This window comes from Neopelma chrysocephalum, unplaced genomic scaffold (assembly GCF_003984885.1).
Source record: "Neopelma chrysocephalum unplaced genomic scaffold, ASM398488v2 Primary Assembly neopelma1_97517, whole genome shotgun sequence".
In the NCBI taxonomy this organism is placed as follows: Eukaryota; Metazoa; Chordata; class Aves; order Passeriformes; family Pipridae; genus Neopelma; species Neopelma chrysocephalum.
This window is the reverse complement of record NW_020926159.1, coordinates 794693-814067: the sequence shown is the minus strand read 5'-3', so window position 1 is coordinate 814067 and position 19375 is coordinate 794693.

Here is a 19375-nt window from a genome sequence, read left to right as displayed (position 1 = left end):
AATTTATTTCAAGACTTACGTCTTTTGCTGTTACATAATCACTATGAACCTCTGCTCTGCAGGCAACAAATTATTTTTGACCTGGATTACCCTTTGATCTATTAATATTAATATTAAATCTGAGCACTCTTCAAGCCCCAGAACTTCTACTCTTTGACTTAGTGACCTCTATATATTTTTGGTAAGGTTCAATATAAATCTGATTCAACCTGATTGAACTGCTATGTATTCTTACCATTAAGAAGCTACCTGTATTTACATCCCAAACTTTCTGGTTTTTCTCATAGCACATTTTAAAAGCAAAATTCTTTTAAAATGTAGCTCCAAGTCTGCTGACATTCACAGGCTCTCTGTTTTTTAGTTTTAATTGCACTCAACAATTTTATTAAGAGAAAAATTATTATTACTGCCTTTTCTGCTGAACTATCAGAAAAGTTTGGTGTCAAAATGCCTTTAGTTTTTGAAATTGGGACTTTCAGTGTGGTTTTGAGCAATGAGTTCACTGATTTTCCTGTTAAAATCTCAGCCTAGATTTTCATCAATTTATATTCCCATGTTGTCCACATGCCCAAGTTCCCATGTTATGGTTTTGGGGTTATTTTTATTATTTTCCTAGTCCTTGTCTCTGTGGAAGTCTTTCTATCTCAAAATACATTCATGAATTAGATTAGCCTGCAGGAAGGGCACGATTTGAAGTTGGTGGGTACTCACTGGTGGCAAATTCAACTGTATTTGTACCATTTTGACTTGGAAATTATCTGACCCGAAAAAGAAAAAACAAAGTCTTCCTTTAAGAGATCATGGAAGTGTTTATTCAATGTCAAAACCACCAAAGGAGTACAGAAAAGTATCCAAAGTTCTATGGCTAGGACAATGAATCATTATGATTTTCGAACTCCAAAAATTGATTCATATCCCAAGTTCTGTCTGAGTTGGATCCTGCTGTACTTCAGCCCATTGCTCAGCTCTGTATGAATTACATCTTTCTCACCATCAATCTCAAAACATTTTAAGTAGTTCCCTGAACTTACTCCTTATCCTAATCCCTGACACATTGACTCAAAAAGTCCAGATCCTGATACTTGGATTTATTAGCAAATTACTCATGGAGTAAACAGAGTGATAACCACACACCTATTTTTGTAGAGCAAGGTGTTACTCACTGTGAGTACAAACAGTTCATGTGCTGACTAAGATTAGAAGGTAAGTCTGGCAGAGCAGGAGGAACATTCCCACCCCCAGCCTCTGCCCTAAGATTTAATTCTCTGTGCACACAGTCCTCCTTTAGTATCATTACATGTCAGACGTGGAGTAAAGGCAGAGTTTTATCAGATGATGAGAACTGGAACAGAGTTCATGTGGCCTGTAAAGGGGAGTGAACCACAGACATGCAGCGATGACCCTGCCACCTACAACTGAAGACTGTCAAGAGTTTTGTCCTTCATGCTGCCACCTCTAACCCTAACTCCTTCTGGGTGTCATTCTGTTGCCTTGGAGAACTGGCACAAGGGGTGAATTTGGACCTTTCATTTACTTCTTTTTTAAAGATAAGCTCCAACATTCGTTGGGAAAAGACTTCAGCTCTCCAAATCAACATGGAATCTGCTCTTTTTGAAGCTTCTCTGTAACTTTTCCTAAAACCAGAAAAATCTGCTCCAAAGCAGGCACAATGTATAGTCCTTCCAAATCCTGGACCTCTGTGTAAATACTTCCCCAGCTCATCTCTTCCTTTCAACATGACTCAGTGGCACAGGTGCAGCTCACAGTTTTGCAGCCAGGCTCCTGAAGGGCTGTTTATTGTCCCAAGAGCCAATTTCTCTAACTACTACTTTTTGTTTGTTTGTTTGTTTGTTTGTTTCCTAATACCAACAAGCAGTTTTGGTCTTAGATATCTTAGGTGTCCAAAAGGGCTGCTGGTGAATTCCAAGGTCATTTGACTTCTGTTTATCCTTTGGAGAAATAGTTCTGCTGCTTTAATTCTTTATTTTAAGGACGAGAAGAAACAGCATTAATAGAAGACACAAGCCTGCAACACAATGAAGAATCAATAAACATAATTATACAGGAACTGTATTTATAAAAATATCCTTTGCCTCTGTCCTCATTACAAGTTGGACAGGAATTCACATACAGCTGTGTGGGGAATGGGGGAGGAAGATATAGTCATTTTCCTTTGCCAGGTGACAGTCATTTGGAGAGGTCTGATCTTTTTTATTGCTATTCTTTTCTTTATTTTGTACAATTAATTCTGTTCTGTACAGCAGCTGTTGTGATTGTATTTAAATGTGAGTGCGCACTTGGTCACCAACAAACAATGTCCTATTTATTAGTTTGGGGTTTTGGTTTGGTTTGGTTTGGTTTGGTTTTTTTCCTTCCACTTAATTTAAGTTAATTTATACTTCAGTGGTGAAAACATAATCTTTTATATTTCTATTTCCTATACAAGCTACCTGTTTTACATGAGTCTATGAGGATAATGACCACATTTGATCAAGCATTTCACGGCAATAAAATCTATGTTGATTTAATCCTGATTTATCTGGTGCTTCAAAACAGTTTCCATCTCTGAATAAGTCTGGTTCCCAACTAGGAACCAGATCTATTACATTGCAGGACCTAGAACTGCCATCCAACAGGTAAGACATACAAAGCAGAGAAGCAACAATAATATTATTCCCATATTATAGCAAAGAAATCAGTTTATTCAGAGATTAAAGTTGGGATTTATCCCACCTAAATGTGGCTGGATTAAATAGTTATCTCATCTAGAATCTCTTAACCAGATGTAATGCATGTGTGTAAAGAGAAATATCTAATGCAAGGCAATTTGTGTTGTCCTAAAGCAGGAATTCAAGATGACTGGGATGATTTATATTAGATTAGTGGTAGATCAGGTTAGATAAAAGTAGTAGGAATCCTCATATCTATTAACTCACAATGGAAGCAACCTAGAAAGCTTGCTAACCCTTGATATTTAGTATTTAGATGCCCTCAGAGATGCCTTGCCCATGATTGCATGGAAAGTCTGTGACATCAAATTCATATCTCCATCATATCAAACTAATTATTTAATTTTCTCCCTGAAAACTTCCAGCATTTCCTTTTCAAGTCCAACTTCAGCCAAGGGTTTTGGCTAATTGCCACTGCTCCCACTCCAGATTTTGATTCCAGTGTTGTGGCAAAAGGTTAGATCCTTCCCAGGCAGAAACAAGAGCTAAGAAAATAGCCCTTATGTGTAAATAGTATCCTCTTTTAGGTATAACTTAAAGCAACTCCAGCTCAGAGGTTTAACCAAACTTTCCAAAACAAATGGATCTGAAAATTTTAACAAAAAAAAAAGTGCAAAAAATATATGATTCTTAAAAGCAATTTTCTAGACATAACCAGTTCCAAAACTGTTTGGGACTCTGATGGCAACCCTTTATTCTGTGTTATTTCAGTGCTTTCTGAGTAATTCTAGGCAACAACACACCAAGGACAAAGCTACAGTGGCAGAAATTTCAGAAGGGTTTCAGGTGCAAAAGGAAATGGGTTGGGAGGAAGTTCCCACATATTTAAACTTGTTTTATCCAACCCCCCTGCCCCATTCCCTAAAAAGAAATGAACTCTTGATAATTAATATCACCCCTCTAACCTTCAGGGAAGTACAATTTCCCAGTGTGACAGTGAATTGCTCTGATCAATTCTGTATGTGCTCTTCTCCAAAGTCAGAGGAAACACAACTATGACAAATTCCTCAGTATTTTAAATGCAGTCACATGAGAGGCTGCCTCTCCTATCTCTCTTCACTTTGGTGTGTAAATTTTCCACTCACTCCATTAAAACAAAAAGGAGACAATCCTGTTGAGACTTGCAGAGGTGCAGTGCCAAAATACATGTCAAAGTACACAAGCAGCCTCTAACCTGTAGACACTGCAACATACAGGCAGATGAAAAGGAGAAAAGTAACAGGAAAAAATTAATCTCTGTCAGATTTTATGTGCAAACTGCATAAAGAGAGCTTGGGAAAATTTGCATTCAAAGTGAGTGACCAGGCAAAAGAAAAGATCAAATCTATAGAATACTGAGTGTCCTGAACTACTGGAATTAACAGAATTGTTGAAATTTGTATAGAATAACGGTAACGTTATTCTATGATTCAATAGCAGAGCTCTCACTTATGTTATAAAGGCTGGGTGCTCATATTTTGCTGAAAAGTACAGTCTAGTTTCTAGGTAGGCACCAAAAGCCTAAACTAACAAAATTTAACATCTTAACTGCTATTCAGGCTCACCTTTCCATTGAAAGTCATGAATAAGAAATTAATGGGAACCGAGCCTTAATGGAAAGGGCACCATGCTCTGGGCAAAGTTTATGTTGTGGGTTTTTTTAATGGAAAGATATTTGAATTAGTGATATATAAATGCAGTTCCTGAAGCACCTCAAAATGTCAAGATTTGGAGGATAGCCCTGTCTAACCTGTCTGGCTTCCCACTGATTCTCCAGAAGGATTGAGGTTTTACAGCTTCACTTTATCTGTCAATCCCTTGTGCATGTTTTGAATTCTCAAGGAAACCTGAAATTGTGCTAAACATCATCTCTCAGTGGTAATAAATGTACAGTACAGTCTCTACATGCTGTCTACAGGAGTAACATTTTGGTTCAGTGGCCTGCACACAGGAGCTGGGGTTGTTCAGGTTGTTTTCAGGAGAAAAGGAGGCTGAGAGGAGATCTAATTGCTCTCTACAACTACCTGAAAGGAGGTTGTAGTGAGGTGGGTGTCTATCTCTCCTTCCAGGAAATAAGTGATAGGATGAGAGGAAATAGCCTCAAGTGGCATCAGTGGAGGTTAGATTGGATACTAGAAAATATTTCATCACTGAAAGGGTGGTCAGGCACTGGAACAGATTGCCCAGGGAAGTGGTGGAGTGACCATCCCTGGAAGTGTTCAAAAAATGCATGAATATGACACTTGAGGACATTGTTTAGTGGTGAACGTGGTGGTGGTGCTGGGTTGATGGTTGGATTTGATAATCATGAGGGTCTTTTCCAGCCTTAACAGTTCAATGAATCTGTGATATAAAGTCTTACACACATGTAGTGGCAAGAGGATGAGTCCCATTACTGTTCTCACCTGGAGCTATCTGGTTTTCACATGTGCTTTTTTTTATTAATGAATGTATTTAACACAAATATTAATGAGCCACTCTGGGCCATCATTATGGCCAGCTAAATGAAGGTGTTATCAAAGCACTGAGCCTTTGCCAATTAATATGCAGTGTGAAGCCACAAATAAAACTACACAGAAAATTAGGACTGGTCAATAGAGAGCATATTAGTGGAACTGGATGCTCTGTGAATAAACTGCTGGAAGGCTGCCAAGATGTTATCTCCTTATTTGTCAAATTTGGATCTGGGAAATGAGTGGGAAAGCTTTCCCTTGAAAATTACCTATGAAAATAACACAGCCAATTGTGAAAATAACAATGAAAAGTGAGCAAACAACCCTTTATCCACCAAACAAAAATCTTGCACAGTGAGCTAGGGAAAGGTGTATGAGGACAATAGCTTAAAGAATACTGATTTTGAATCAGGTAGAAAGAGATTATGTTGGTGTTTCTCTCCCTTTACACCTATCAATTAAAAGCAAAACTAGAAATGCTGTGTGGCAAAACCACTTTTGAAAACTGCATCAGGAGAATGAGATGCTTGTGGTGGCACCGAGAAAAAAATCTTCCCTGTCTGATTAAGGAGCCAAGTACGCTGTGGCAGCAGAAGTTTCTGTGAACCCACTCTTGTCATTTTGTAACAACTTAATAGAGAGATACCACTGGGTTTTGCCTATTTTCATTATTACCACACCTTTAGTTTTTAACTCCCTTTAATCTGCCTTTCACTGAGCCCTTAACCAAAACCACAGCTTTGTGCAGGTCTCTAATTTTAGATATGGAAGTCAGGTATGAGTTTAGACCAGTTGGTTGGAGCAACTCCATTGACTGGAGAGGAAGCCTAGTTTGACTAAATGCCTAACTTTTCAGTAGAAAGGAACTAAAAAGGCACACTAAACTCACCTTCAGTTAAAATTAAATGAGAGAAACTTCTAATTACCATTAGCTCAGCTCAGAACTGAACTGGTGCCGTTGAAGAAAGAGTTGCAGCAAGTTAACTGTAGTCCATCCTGTCCTCTAGTTTTTCAGGTTCAATTCATCCAACAGACTGGAGATTGTTTTCAGCTGCAGTCAGTTTGCTGGTGATACAGCCCCTGCTCCAGATTCTGCGCTGTTATTAATCTGCTTAGAGGACTCAAAGTTGTTTGCCTGAGGAAAAAAAGAATCAGATCACCTCAAAAATGGTCACTGCATAGACAAGCAAGAATTTGCATATGAAGAATATTCCTCATGGCAACCAACTGGTTCATAGCAAAACTACACCAGTGGAAAACCAAGCAGTCACAGATGAAGTTATGAATCATTTGGTTTATTATTTGGTTGGGGGGTTTGTGTTTGTTTTCTTTTTTCATTAATGCTGCTAAACAGTGCTTAGACTGATCTCTGGCCCTGTCATGGCACCCGTACAAAAAAACTTCAGCCACAAACCGGACAGGGAATGGCCTCTAGACTGTGCTGAAAAGGTGTTTCCACCAGATAACCAAGGATGTGGTGGGTTCCCTGACGTGGTGTCACCTGCAAGACAAGCAGCAGGACCAGGTGATCTATATGCTCTTTCAGCTATTTCAGTCAGCAAAACCAATACTGGGGGCAGTGAATATATTTCAGTCTTTATTGGTACAATATTGGTACATATTTCAGTGCATATTTTTTGTAATTAATTACCTGCCAAAACTTTAACCAGATTCTATTTAACCATCTATTCAATTAAGATGATAGAAGATGGATTTTAACTATCCAATCTCAGCTGCTATTAGTAACTTCTGGGTAGCCTTTCTCAAGGAGTCTGTAATCTCAGCTTTCATAAGCAGCTTCTTGCCATTTACCTGCCCCTTTCAAGTAGTTGATTATGTTTCACTACATAAAATGTTCCTATCAGTCACTTCTGACACACAGATCATCTTGATCTTTGTGCAAAGTGCAGTAAAGACAGCCTGCCCTCAGGAAGGTCATTAAAAACATTCCATAAAATATGTACACATAATTCAGATCAGACAGGTGTGCCACTGCAACTATCAACCAAGACCATATGGTAAGAGCACCAAAGATGAAGCCAAAGTGAGAAGAAATCAATCACTCATTAGCTCTTGTATTAAGTTACACTAATCTTTTTTATTTTATAATGTAAAAATAAGTGTTACAGAATTATGATCTGGATCTCCTGTAGCTCCTATTTCATATCTGTCAGTCCCATATTTCAGGGAATCTTGTCAGGACCAGAGGAAACCTCAATGAGGTGGACATCCCCAGGCTCCAAGACATGCATGTGAAAGGCTGCATTGATTGTAGTTGCTGAATGACTCCGTGATCAAAGTAAGAATTCCACCTTATAGACAAAATAAAGAACTATATTATTCAAGTGATAATGATGTTTGTCAACCAACACGATCTGTTCCATCAAATAATAGTAATAATAACAATACAACCAGTCTATTTATATTCCAAAATGCTAAAGATTTCTTCTCATTTTAGTTGTGCTCTACGAATCCCTGGGATGAGAAACAAAAGTCTGATTAATTGAATAATATTTAAAGATGATTATATAAAGTGTATCTGCTATTTAACACAGTTCAAAATAGGCTTTCTTCTATCTCCTCTAAATGCCAGTTGAAAGGGAACCTCCTAGTTTCTTGCTTTCACTTAGTTACAGAATACCCCAAAACAGTGATAATTCCTTTTATTTTCCAATATCACACTACATCCTTGATTTCTGGTACCCAAGTACCTTGGGGTTATCTTAGTGACCCTATTCAGCCTTTACTTGAGTCAACAACAAAGTCACCATGGACTTCAATAAGACCAGGATTAATTCCAGACAGCTCTGTTTATTAACACTATATTCCCTCTTATTCTATAGGACTTCTTCTTGTATTCCTCACAAATATGAGTCTGAAGAGCAATACAGCATGGTTTTTCCCTTCAAAAGAGGTGGTTGCATCCAGATTGCACAATAGGAAAGGTCTCTCTGATGTGTGCTACCCCTTTTTCCCCATGCTTGGGAGACTGCTTGTTAATCCAAGCCCACACTGTTCCAGGAGCTGTTCTAGCACTAGAAGAGTATGGGAGATCAGTAGAGACTGAAGAGCGGTGCTCAAGCTCTTTGCTATTTTACTATTCCTTCATGATTACCCAAAATTCCCATTCTCAAAAATAACATTGACAACAAAACTGGATTCTCTTTAGCCCCCAAAGTCCAAGTGGCTGTTCCCAAACATCTCCTGTCCCACTAAAAATGTTCCCTACAAACTCTACTGAGCAACATTCAGCTGCTTCTAGGAAGAATACCAGGGTTCACAAGAGTCCATAAGTAATTACTGATCTACAAATTTCAGTGTCCATTATCTGTATATTTTAGAGGTGTATGTTATCCATGCAGAATATTCTTTCCTTGTGTTTCAGTTTCTGCCCTGCAGAGAATGTGCCAGATCAGTATAAGGAGTTCTTCTGATTTCATACCCATGTTGAGGGGACAATGTGGCACAAGGAGTGGAAATGTTTCAGTCTTTTTCAGGTGATTTCTTTTTCTTACATCTAACACCTGCTGGGTGTTTTTTCAATATCCCGTCTGAAATCATAGAAAGCGATTGTTTCTGGGTTCATGACATTTCAAAATGAGAAAAAAAGTCCTGTTTGTTCTGCAATATTTTAATTTAAAAACGTGTTCAGATTTGACTCTATACACATGAGTACATGGGAGAAGATGTTAATAGCAGGTATCAGTCCAGTGCAATAATGGTATTAAACTAGACCAGCAGGTTCAGTAACCTTTCACAGCAACTATTACTAATCCCTCAGAAGAAGAAGACAAATGCTATGGATACAAACAAAGGAATAACTTCATCTGTGGTTGCTCAATATTTTACAATATGACAATTTGAGGAGCTCTCAAAGAAATGATCACATGTCTGGAAAATATATATTTCTTTTTTTATAACTTGAAGACAATTTGTTGCTAAATTTTTTAAAATATGAACAGAAAAATCCACATAATTAGATGCTTAACAGTCTGGCATCAGTTCTGTTCTCACTAATGAATTATCTGACTGAGGACTCAATTAATAAAAAAATTAAAGGAGGATAATATAATTAATACTAATCGATATGGGTTTACAGAAAATAAATGCTGCAAATCAACTTGTTTTTCTTCCTTTTAACAAGATGACAAATTTGATTGTGTTCTAGAGCATATTTAACTCGTAACCACAGCGATGTTGACTACAAATATAACAAATAATCAAAATACTAAATGGATTAAATGGATCTAAAGTTATCTATTTGAACCTGAAATGGATGAAGAAGAGAGAATAATGACTAAACATATAAATTCCTAATAGATATTCAGGTTTCGGTTCCTACCCTGACAATATTTTATCTTCTTATCTATGAGAATAAATAATACCTATTGATGACAACATTTGTAAATGACTGAAAGATTCCAGCAAAACTGGTTAAGAAGAAAAATGTACCATGATCTGGATTGTTCAACAAGCTGGATGTCAGTAAACAAGCTATTAACAGATGAAAAATGAATTTGTATATCTAAGAAGAAAACACATAATTTTTCCCTTTGAAATGGTGGAGTCTGCTCAGGAAAGTAGCAGCTCTGAAAGGGAATTGTTGGTTTCAGGGGATGATACACCAAGTATGAGCTCGAGCTCGAACTTGAGGGCAGAAAGCCAGGAGTGTCTGGTGTCTAAATAAACAAAAGCACTACATAAGCACTAAATAAGTACTAAAAGTACTTATTTGTAAAGGTCATGTTGCATGTCTCACAGATGTGAAGCAATGGAACACGGAATAATATCCTCCTTTTTTGTATATCCCTTTCAAAAAAGCTGCTGGTGAGCTGAATAAAGTCATGTTGCACCACTGATGTCAAGCCAAAGCACTGTCTGAATCTTTACAGAAAATGACCTGGGGTCCTCATGGACACCAAGCTGGGTGTGAGCCAACAGCATATCCTTCCCACAAAGGGGGTAAAATGGTACCCTGGTCTGCACTGGGAGTGTTGGAAGCAGATGGGAGGTGACATTCTCCTCTACTGAGCACTGGTGAGGCCACACCTGGAGTACTCCATCCAGTTCTAGGCTTCTTGGTACAAAAGGGACATGAAAAGGTTGGAGAGGGTCCAACAAAGGACCCCTGAGGTGATCAAGATTCCAGAGAATCTCTCATGGGGAAAGGCTGAGAAAGCTGTGAGAGTTTAGCCTTGAGAAGAGAAAGCACGTGGGGTTTTTTTTCAGTGTATATGAATCCCTGAAGGGACAAAGAGAACAGAGACAAGCTCTTCTCAGTGGTGCCCAGTGACAGGACCAGAGACCACAGGTACCCTCTAAAACACAAGAAGTTCCTCTGAACATCAGGAAACATTGTTTGACTGTGAAGGTGGCCAGGCACTGGCACAGGTTGCCCAGGAAGGTTGTGGATCCTCCCTCCCTGGAGATATTCAGAAGTCATCTAGACATGGACCTGGGCAACCAGCTCTAGGTGGCCCTGCTTGAGAAGGGAGGATGGACCAGATGATCTCCAGAAGTTCCTTCCAACTTCAACCATTCCATGATTCTGTGAAGTGTAAGGGAATCTACTGTATAATTAAAGACAAAACAAGCTTAATTTATTCATCTTAATAGAAAGGTGATTCACAGAACTGAAAAAGGTTAACAGATACACCCAATCAGAAGATTTTACAGGTTTAACATTCACCTTCAACAAAACCCAGAATGGAAAACAGATTTGTATCCTTATCAGATATAGTGATTAAGAAAGGAATACTCTGTTAAGTTAGGCAAAGATTTTATGTTCATGGCCTTAAAAACTAAAAAAACAAGATAATGTTATTATTAGTACTTCTACAGGTACTCATCCAGCAGTTGTTCCAGGCAGATTTTCTGGCCCACGTTCTGCAGAATTTAGTTTAACTGACCTACTATAGCTTTTGTTTCTGTGGCCATCCCTCAGTTCCTGGTCTATTTTCATGACTCGCACAAAATAGTTTGGCTGCTGTACTTTACACTAATTCCATATTCAGAGGATGCACAAATGGAAACCCCTGGGGAATAAGAAAAGCTGACCAAACAGCAACACCCTTCATTTGCACAAGAGATCCTGCACAGCATAAGGGATTTTGACACAATGAGGAACTTTGCTGAATGCTGTTCTTGCTGCTGCAACACTGATCTCCTGTGTTTTTGGCAGCTAAGCGTCTTCCTGATGTTCACACCTCTAAGATGTGATCAGGTTCCTTTTAATTAATCGTGTGACAAGGCCAGGGTGAACAGGGCTTTGAGTAACCTGGTCTAGTGGAAGGTGTCTCTGCCCATGGCAGGAGGGTTGGAATGAGATGGAATTTAAAGTCCCTTCCAACTGAAACCATTCTGTGATTCTGTGATTTTAGGGTTCTAGAGTTCTATGACTGACTACTAACAAGGAACAAGATAAGTCAAAACGGAGCTTCAGAAACAGGTGTAGACCAAGGTCATGCACATGGGAGAAATACAAGCAGGGCTGAGAAGGAACCATTCTCCTGAATTCCAGTCTCCCTCTCCACTACACTGATTAAGGTCCCTTCATTTATATCACATATGTTTTAAAGGATATTTTTGTTTTATATTTTCACTGAGGTTTTACAGATTCATCGTAAACTTAGAAACAACTCTAGTTATTAGAGATTATTTTTTAAAAAGAGGACTGAAAAACAAAGTTGGTCATTCAGGGAATTGTGAAACTGCTCTTGTGATTCCAACATGTGAGAAAACCCAGTTTAAGGTCCCTGAAAAAAAAAATAAAGTGGGCTGAAACTTGTAATTACCCAGCTGGAGAAGAAAATCACCATGATGAGCTTCAATAATAAAGACCAATGTTGTCAAAATGGAGCAGTAATTCTGTGAGTCATTTTTTAAGGAACGTTGTCATTACATACCTTTAGGAAGGTATTCTGAAAAACCCATAAAAAATCTGATTATCAAAGTGCAGTTTCTTGTAAGTTTTTGCACTGTAAGTTCTCTTGTAGCCAAATCAAATCATTAGATGCTCATTTCAAAACTAGGGGTGGGAGAAAGGCTAAAATTTGAATTTTCAAGTTTCCCATTTTAATACTGGAGAACAAAATATTTAATTTCAGAGCTGTTAAAAATTATTCATTTACACTTGCTCATTCCTATGCCTTTTAGGCAGGAAACATTGATTTTTATTGTGCTTCTACATTTATAATAATGAAAGCAATGATATACAATTACCTTAGGATTACAACTCCAAATTGCATGTTTATATTAATATTAATATCATGTTCTACTGCTAGAATGAATATTGCATGGAGAGCAGTGAGGATGCAGTTAACCTAATTCAAACAAGTTTGTGTCTAATTTTTTAGACTATATCTGAATTATGCACCATGACTTAACTAGCACAGAATAGCTCATATCCATACTACTAAACTTTAAGGGACTAAAGGAACTCTAAACCAAGGTGGTCATATCCTTCTGATTCCTGGGAATAGTGTCTGGTCTTTGCTGACCCCCAAACTGTGCCTGGAAGCTGCCCAAAATTGCTGATATGGACCCAAACCATGCCAGGATCCTGTGAACTGCTGGGGAATAGGAAAATTGAGGAGCCAGAAATGTTCCTTGTCAGTGATTTCTTCATGGGAAGGGAAGGGAAGGGAAGGGAAGGGAAGGGAAGGGAAGGGAAGGGACCTAAACCCTGTTATTACTTGGGCTAAAGTCCCTGAAGGGCACAGTGGAGCATATGAACAAACTGAACAGAGAATCCAGGGAATGTTGTGACTCCAGATATATTATGAGCAATTTCAGGAGCCTGAAATGTGTTTTCCCCCATAGATGTAGTTTGCTGACTTTGCTGCATCTCCTTTCATGTACCCAGAATGTTTTAACTCCCTAAAGCACTGCCTGCAGTCATATTATCTGAGCACCTACTGCTGGAAAGCAAGTTAAGAGAGTGGAGGAATTAAAAAGAAAGGAAAGGGGGGTGATACTGGAGGAAAAAATATGTTCTCAAAACAGATAATAGTCCAAGTCTTAGTTTTAATTCTTTTCCCCTAAAACTGATTAACTGTCTCCTGTCATGAAATTTAAATAGATAATTCATTCTATTGGATATGTCCTAAAATGAAAAAACTGTATTCCATCATATAAATATAATTTGAATATTGTTTTTTGGCTAAATCACATGCGCACTCTTTGTGTCCACATAAATGTAGCTGAATTAAGTAAAACTAATAAAAATGGAATCTCCTAACTTTCTGTAATTTTAAATATTCTAGAAAACTAAGACTTCCCTGGCTGCAGTTTGTCTGTTCTTGACTATGTGTCTCTACTTCAGTACAGGGGAAGGGGGGTTCTTTTGGAATGGGAACAATAAAAAAATAAAAAGTATATGCTTTATTCAGATGAACAATGTTTCCAATGCAACATTCCATATCCCAGCTGAGGAAACTGAAAAATAACCTTATACGATTAGTTTCAAAGTTTTAAGGAAACGAGTTTAGTAAGTTTTCCGTGTGTTTTGTTTGGCTTCTAGGAGGAAGCAGGTTTAGGAAGGATTAATTCACTTTCAAAAGGTGAATGTGGAGAGGAGGGATATGCTACAGCTCTGCCAGCAGCTCTTGGATCTCCCCAGACTCCTCTTTGTGTTAGAAAGGATAAATCATCCCTTGGTAGATCATGTGTAAAGTCTTCAATTTAATCCTGTATCGCCCAACTCCTGTTTTTTCTGTTGGTCATGGAATGCTATGGAATTGGCACTCAGGATCCCTGCTCAAAGAAGAAGTTTTGATCCTAAGACAAGGAAACACAAGACAACAATATGGGGCATTCAAGCTCATAGGAAGGGGTCAAACACTTATGAAGTTCACTTAACCTAAGCTGAGTACCTACATCAGATTGAAATAAAGATTGAGGGATAGTGGCATAAGAAATGTTCTTCATTCTTACCCTGGGAGATTGATTATTCCTGCTCCAGAGAGTTTGGAGTACGTGGAACAGTTCAGAAGAGGGGATGCCAAAGCTGCAGCTTGATGTTTTGGTGAGGCATCCCATCACATTGCCTCAGGGTCTGGGTCCTTGTTGACAACGTGTGCCCACATTTCTTGGGAAAAAAAATTGCAGTACAGAGGGATAAAACACAGAGACATGAATTGCAAACAAAAGTAAACTTGGATACAAGAGTTCTCCTCAGTCCAATAACACAGAAAACACTTGGAGGGGCTCCCTTTTCCAGACAGCCCACAGGATGTGTGAGGCTTGTTCTGGGAGAACTAGACTGCATAAAACTGGATATGAGCTGGAATGTGTGGGCTCACAAGTAGGGATTCCTGCTGTCAAAACCTGGAGAATACTGGAGATAATTGAGTGGCATTGGAGCTGATTTTTTATCATGATTAGACAAATCAGTGTGTTCAATTTTTGGGCCCCTCACCACAAGAAGGTGCTGGAGTGTGTCCAGAGAAGGGCAATAAAGCTGGTGAAGGGCCTAGAGAACTAATCCTGTGAGGAGCAGCTGAGGGAACTGGGGTTGTTAAATGTGGCAAACTGTTTGGACCTGTCCATAGGGGCTCAACACATGTGGCTGAGCTTTCCTGACTTGCTAAAAGCTGCTCCTGATATCTTTCTCGCTGCTGGGTTTGGTGATGTTCCTCATTGAAGAATGAACACTGGTGGGTTTGGGAAAATGATGGGGACAGAATTTTTAGCAGGGACTGGTAATGACAGAACAAAGATTCATGGTTATAAACTGAAAAAAAAGGTTAGGTTCAGACTAGGTATAAGGAAGGAATTTTGCAATGAGGATGGTGAAACATTGGGCACAGTTTACCCCAAGAGGTTGTAGGTATCCCATTCCTGGAAACCTTCAAGGACAGGTTGGATGGGGCTTTGACCAGTCTCATCTAGTTGAAGGTGTCCCTTGTCTCATTGAAGGGGGTTGAAGTAGATCACCTTTAATGTCCCCTTCCAACTCAAATTATTCTATGATCCTGAAATTGTATGATTCTATGAAAAACCCCTATTATGTCTGCAGAGGTGATAGGGAAACTTAACTTACCAAAAAACAATATAGGAAGTTGGATTTTTAAGAGAAGAGTCTTGGTATTATTCACAAAAAAAAAAGGTATAAAATGGTCACCAAAGCAATGATTTTGTAAATCCATTAATAATCAGGCAGTAAATTTTAGGATACATTTTGAGATACCCGCAATGTTATGTGATTTTCCCCCTGTGAATTAAATTGCAAAGCTTTTTTAAAAAAATACTGAATTCTGAAATACACGTGAGAACATGTGGAAGAAAATTGTCGCGGGGGGGAAGAGAGAGTTTGAAGGCTTTTGCTAGACCTCGGAAACCTGCCGTTACATTAGAGCAGCGAGCAGCAGAGGGCGCTGGGATAAACGGATTTGTTTTAAAGTCCAGCCAACAACACGGATTTGCTGGGAGCTGCATACTGAGGGAGACAGATTTTTATTTATAGAGACCCACGCTGGATTTAAATGGCAGATCAGGATTGAAAGTCCATTTCTGAAACGGAGCCTTGACTAAGGACAGGAAAAGTTAAAAAAGAAAAAAATAAAACAACCAAAACAATAATCTCGGAAACAGGATATGAAATGAGGGCAGCATAACTTGTTCACTAAAATCAGATTTTTTTTCTACTTCTCACCAAAGTGGCCATCACATTATTGCAAGTCCTCTCCCTCCCAGAGCTATCAACAGTTATCTCATTGGGATGATTGGGATATTTGACCTAGTCTGTATTCTAACCATCCTACAGTGAGTAATATTGACTGTATTTAACAGTTGGGTATGAAAGATTCATTCTACTTATAAGGTAGAGATTCAAACACTGAGTGGCCTGTTAATTAAGAATCGGTGTAAGTAAGAAATTGTAATTTCATCCTTATGGGGGAAACTCTCATAACAACATCATTTCCAGCAGAAATTGTAAAATCCCAGTTATGGATGTGATCTCTTGGATCAGTCCAGAGGAGTCCACAAAGATGCTCAGAGGGATGGAGATACTGCTCTGGAGACAGGCTGAGAGAATTGGGGTTGTTCAGCCTAGAGAAGAGAAGGCTCCAAGGAGACCCTAAAGACCCTTCCAGTGCCTAAAGGGGCTCTAAGAGAGCTGGAGAGGGACTTTGGACAAGGGCATAGGACGACAGGACAAGGGGGAATGGCTTTACACTGAAAGAGGGCAGGTTTAGATGAGATATTAGGGAGAAATACTTCCCTGTGAGGCTGGTGACACCCTGGCACAGGTTTCCCAGAGAAGCTGTGGCTGTCCCATCCCTGGAAGTGTTCGAGGCCACGTTGGACGGGGTTTGGAGCATCCTGGGCTAGTGGAGGGTGTCTCTGCCCGTGGAAGGGAGGTTGGAACCAGATGGTATTTAAGGTCCCTTCTAACTCAAACCATTCCATGCTATAAGGGCCGGAGGTGCAACGGATTTCGGGAGCAGCTGCTGCGGGAAGGGAGTCCCCATCAGAGGGCGCCGCTGTCCCGCTCATCGCGCTCCGGCGCTCCCGGCTCCCGTGGGGCCATCGCCCGCATCACCAGATCTGGAACGGTGCGGGGGGCTGGGGGGGCTTCCTCCGGCATGGGCAGGGCCAGATGTAATGGTATCCTTTCAAAAAAAAAAAAAGTATAAAATATTCCTTTGCCATCGCAGCTGCCAGGCTGAGGCTGCAGTGCCCCTGCCCAACTCACCGCTGAAAAAAACGGGGTTTTCCTTGGAAGAGGTTGGAAAAACACGCCCCAAACTGCCGGAAAACGCCTGTTTTCCACCTTTTATTTTACTAGTTTTGAAAATACAGGCTATAATGGTCAGTTCTGAATACGTGTGTCGCCTCTTGGACTCAGCGTTCGTTGCACATTTGAGGTATAAACCGGTGCAAGTGTCGCTGTTTGGAATTGCTGAATTAGATTGGAGGCAGCTGCGGGGATGGGGGGTACGAAACAAGCGATAAAAAATTGCGAAGGACCTTTGTTCAGTTTGATTTTCTAAATGATCTCTTGTTCGTTTGTCGTGTTTTGCAAATGCAAGAGAAATGTAATAATAGTAGGGTTTGAAAGTCAGAATTTACTGTCTATACCAATCTGTTTGCAAAGAGCCAGTGGACGTCAAGTCTATTTTAGCTTCTTTTTTTTTTTTTTCCACTCCTCTTCTCTCCCCTCCCCCAGCACTCAGAGCATATTTAATTCAGGGTGCCACGAAATTGTAAAGCATTAGCCATCACGAAGCACATTCACTCTGCCCTGTGCCAGCCTTCATGACTCAAAGACTTTAACAAAAGTGATGGCAAACTGTCCCTTTATGAGCTTGGCATTTTTCTAAGAGGGTCATTCAGATCTAGAGGTGGATAAGGGTGTCTGCCTGGGTATCTCCGCACATCCACATGCAAACAGCACACATCCTTTCTCCTTTTTCAGCATTTTTTACTCTATTGCTTCAGTTGAAATGATCAGCCCAACCCACCCAAAGATGTGCTCTCTTTCTCCTTCTCCTCAGTGCAGCGCTGGATGTGCTAAGAAAAAACTCGTATCTGCCTAAAGAACTTGCTGCAAGACCGTTGTCCAGCTCCTGCTGTAATACCTGGCTGTTATTTGCCTCTTGCCTTTTGTGGGTTGAGGTTTTAGAAGGAGATGTACACGGTGAAATGGGGAGGGGTGGCGGGGTGGTGCAGAGGCTGAGGGGAAAAGGGATGAATTTATACTTTCTGCCTTAATTTGAGGCCAAAGCGAACAGAAAAAGCAAAGCCCACCCTTCCCACCAGCCAACCACGCAGCAGCAAATGTGTCTCCTGATAAAGTTCTCTTCGTTTCCGCGATTATACATATATATATAAAAGCGTCTTTACCTGTAGGACCTTTGAAAGTACAAAGGACACTGTGCACTTTCCCATAGGATCCCATGCAGAATAACAAAGATTTGTAGGAACCTTATAGGCAGAGCTTGAAATTTCCAGAGACAGGACCTTGAATTTAGAAACACCTTCTTTCTCTCTATCTCTCTACCTCTGTATCTCTTTTTTCCCCCGTTTTTTTTCCCCTCCTGGTGCACCAGCCCACTGCAAAGCTCGATTGTTTCTTTTCAAAGGCAGAGATGGGCACTGCTGCCTGTGCCGGCTCTTTGCCGTTCAATGTGTTAAAAAAAATCGGACAATGAGAAGGAAGGTTCTCCTGGGGGAAAAAAAAAAAAAAAAAAAGGTTAAAACTGGTCCAACTCCTCCTCTCCCCTTCCAAACCGAGGGCTGTCCGGGAAATGCACAAATCCAACTCTGGTTTTAATCGTTTTCTGAAAGTAGTAATCGCTATTCAAATACGTGCAGCGAAGGGTTTACTAAACTCCTTCCCCCCCTCCTTTTTTTCCCCCATATAAAGTATTTCTAAGTTATAAAATATACAGTCCAAGCCTAAAAGTATTAAGTCTGATTGATCTAAATTTACTCCTTTTAGATTTGCTTGAATGTGCTTTGATGAGACGCTGTTTTGGTGTTTAACTGCATATGAGAAGATAATTTCTGGACATGTAAATAAAAGCATATTGCATGGGGGGAAAAACATAATATCTCGTTGCAAATGATGAATCCCTTAGTGCAGAGGCAAATTATTCTTTATTTTATTCTAGGGAGGATCGAAAATATATTCACTTAATTTCTCCATTCTATCTGTCTATCTATCTATCTATCTATCTATCCATCTATCTGTCTGTCTATCCATCCATCTACTAAAATAGCAGATATATGCACTACATAATACATATATTTAATCCCTCTATATCAACATATATATGTGTAAATGTATAATTAGATACACAAATATGCATTTAAACACACTCCTATATAAACTGGCCAGGTTTGTGTGCATATGGGCATATATAAAGTGTAGCATCCACGTGCCTGCGTGTGCAAAAATATATATAATTTACATACCTAAATGTGGCAATTAATATGTCTATACGTGGAAAAAAGTTGTCCGTTCAGAGATCTATGTGTGTATATGTGCATGTATGTGCAGTCTGTGCATGTGAAACTCTGTATATATATATATTTTATATGCTGCATATAAGTCTCTATATGTGTATATGTCTATATCTAGTCACATATATGTCTGTAGCTATATGTAACTATGTAACAGATAATGTTTTTTACTATCCCATTGAGGTAGACTTGTGCAGCCTATTGTTTCAGACAACAGATATAAGTTGCGATGGAAGAGGAACG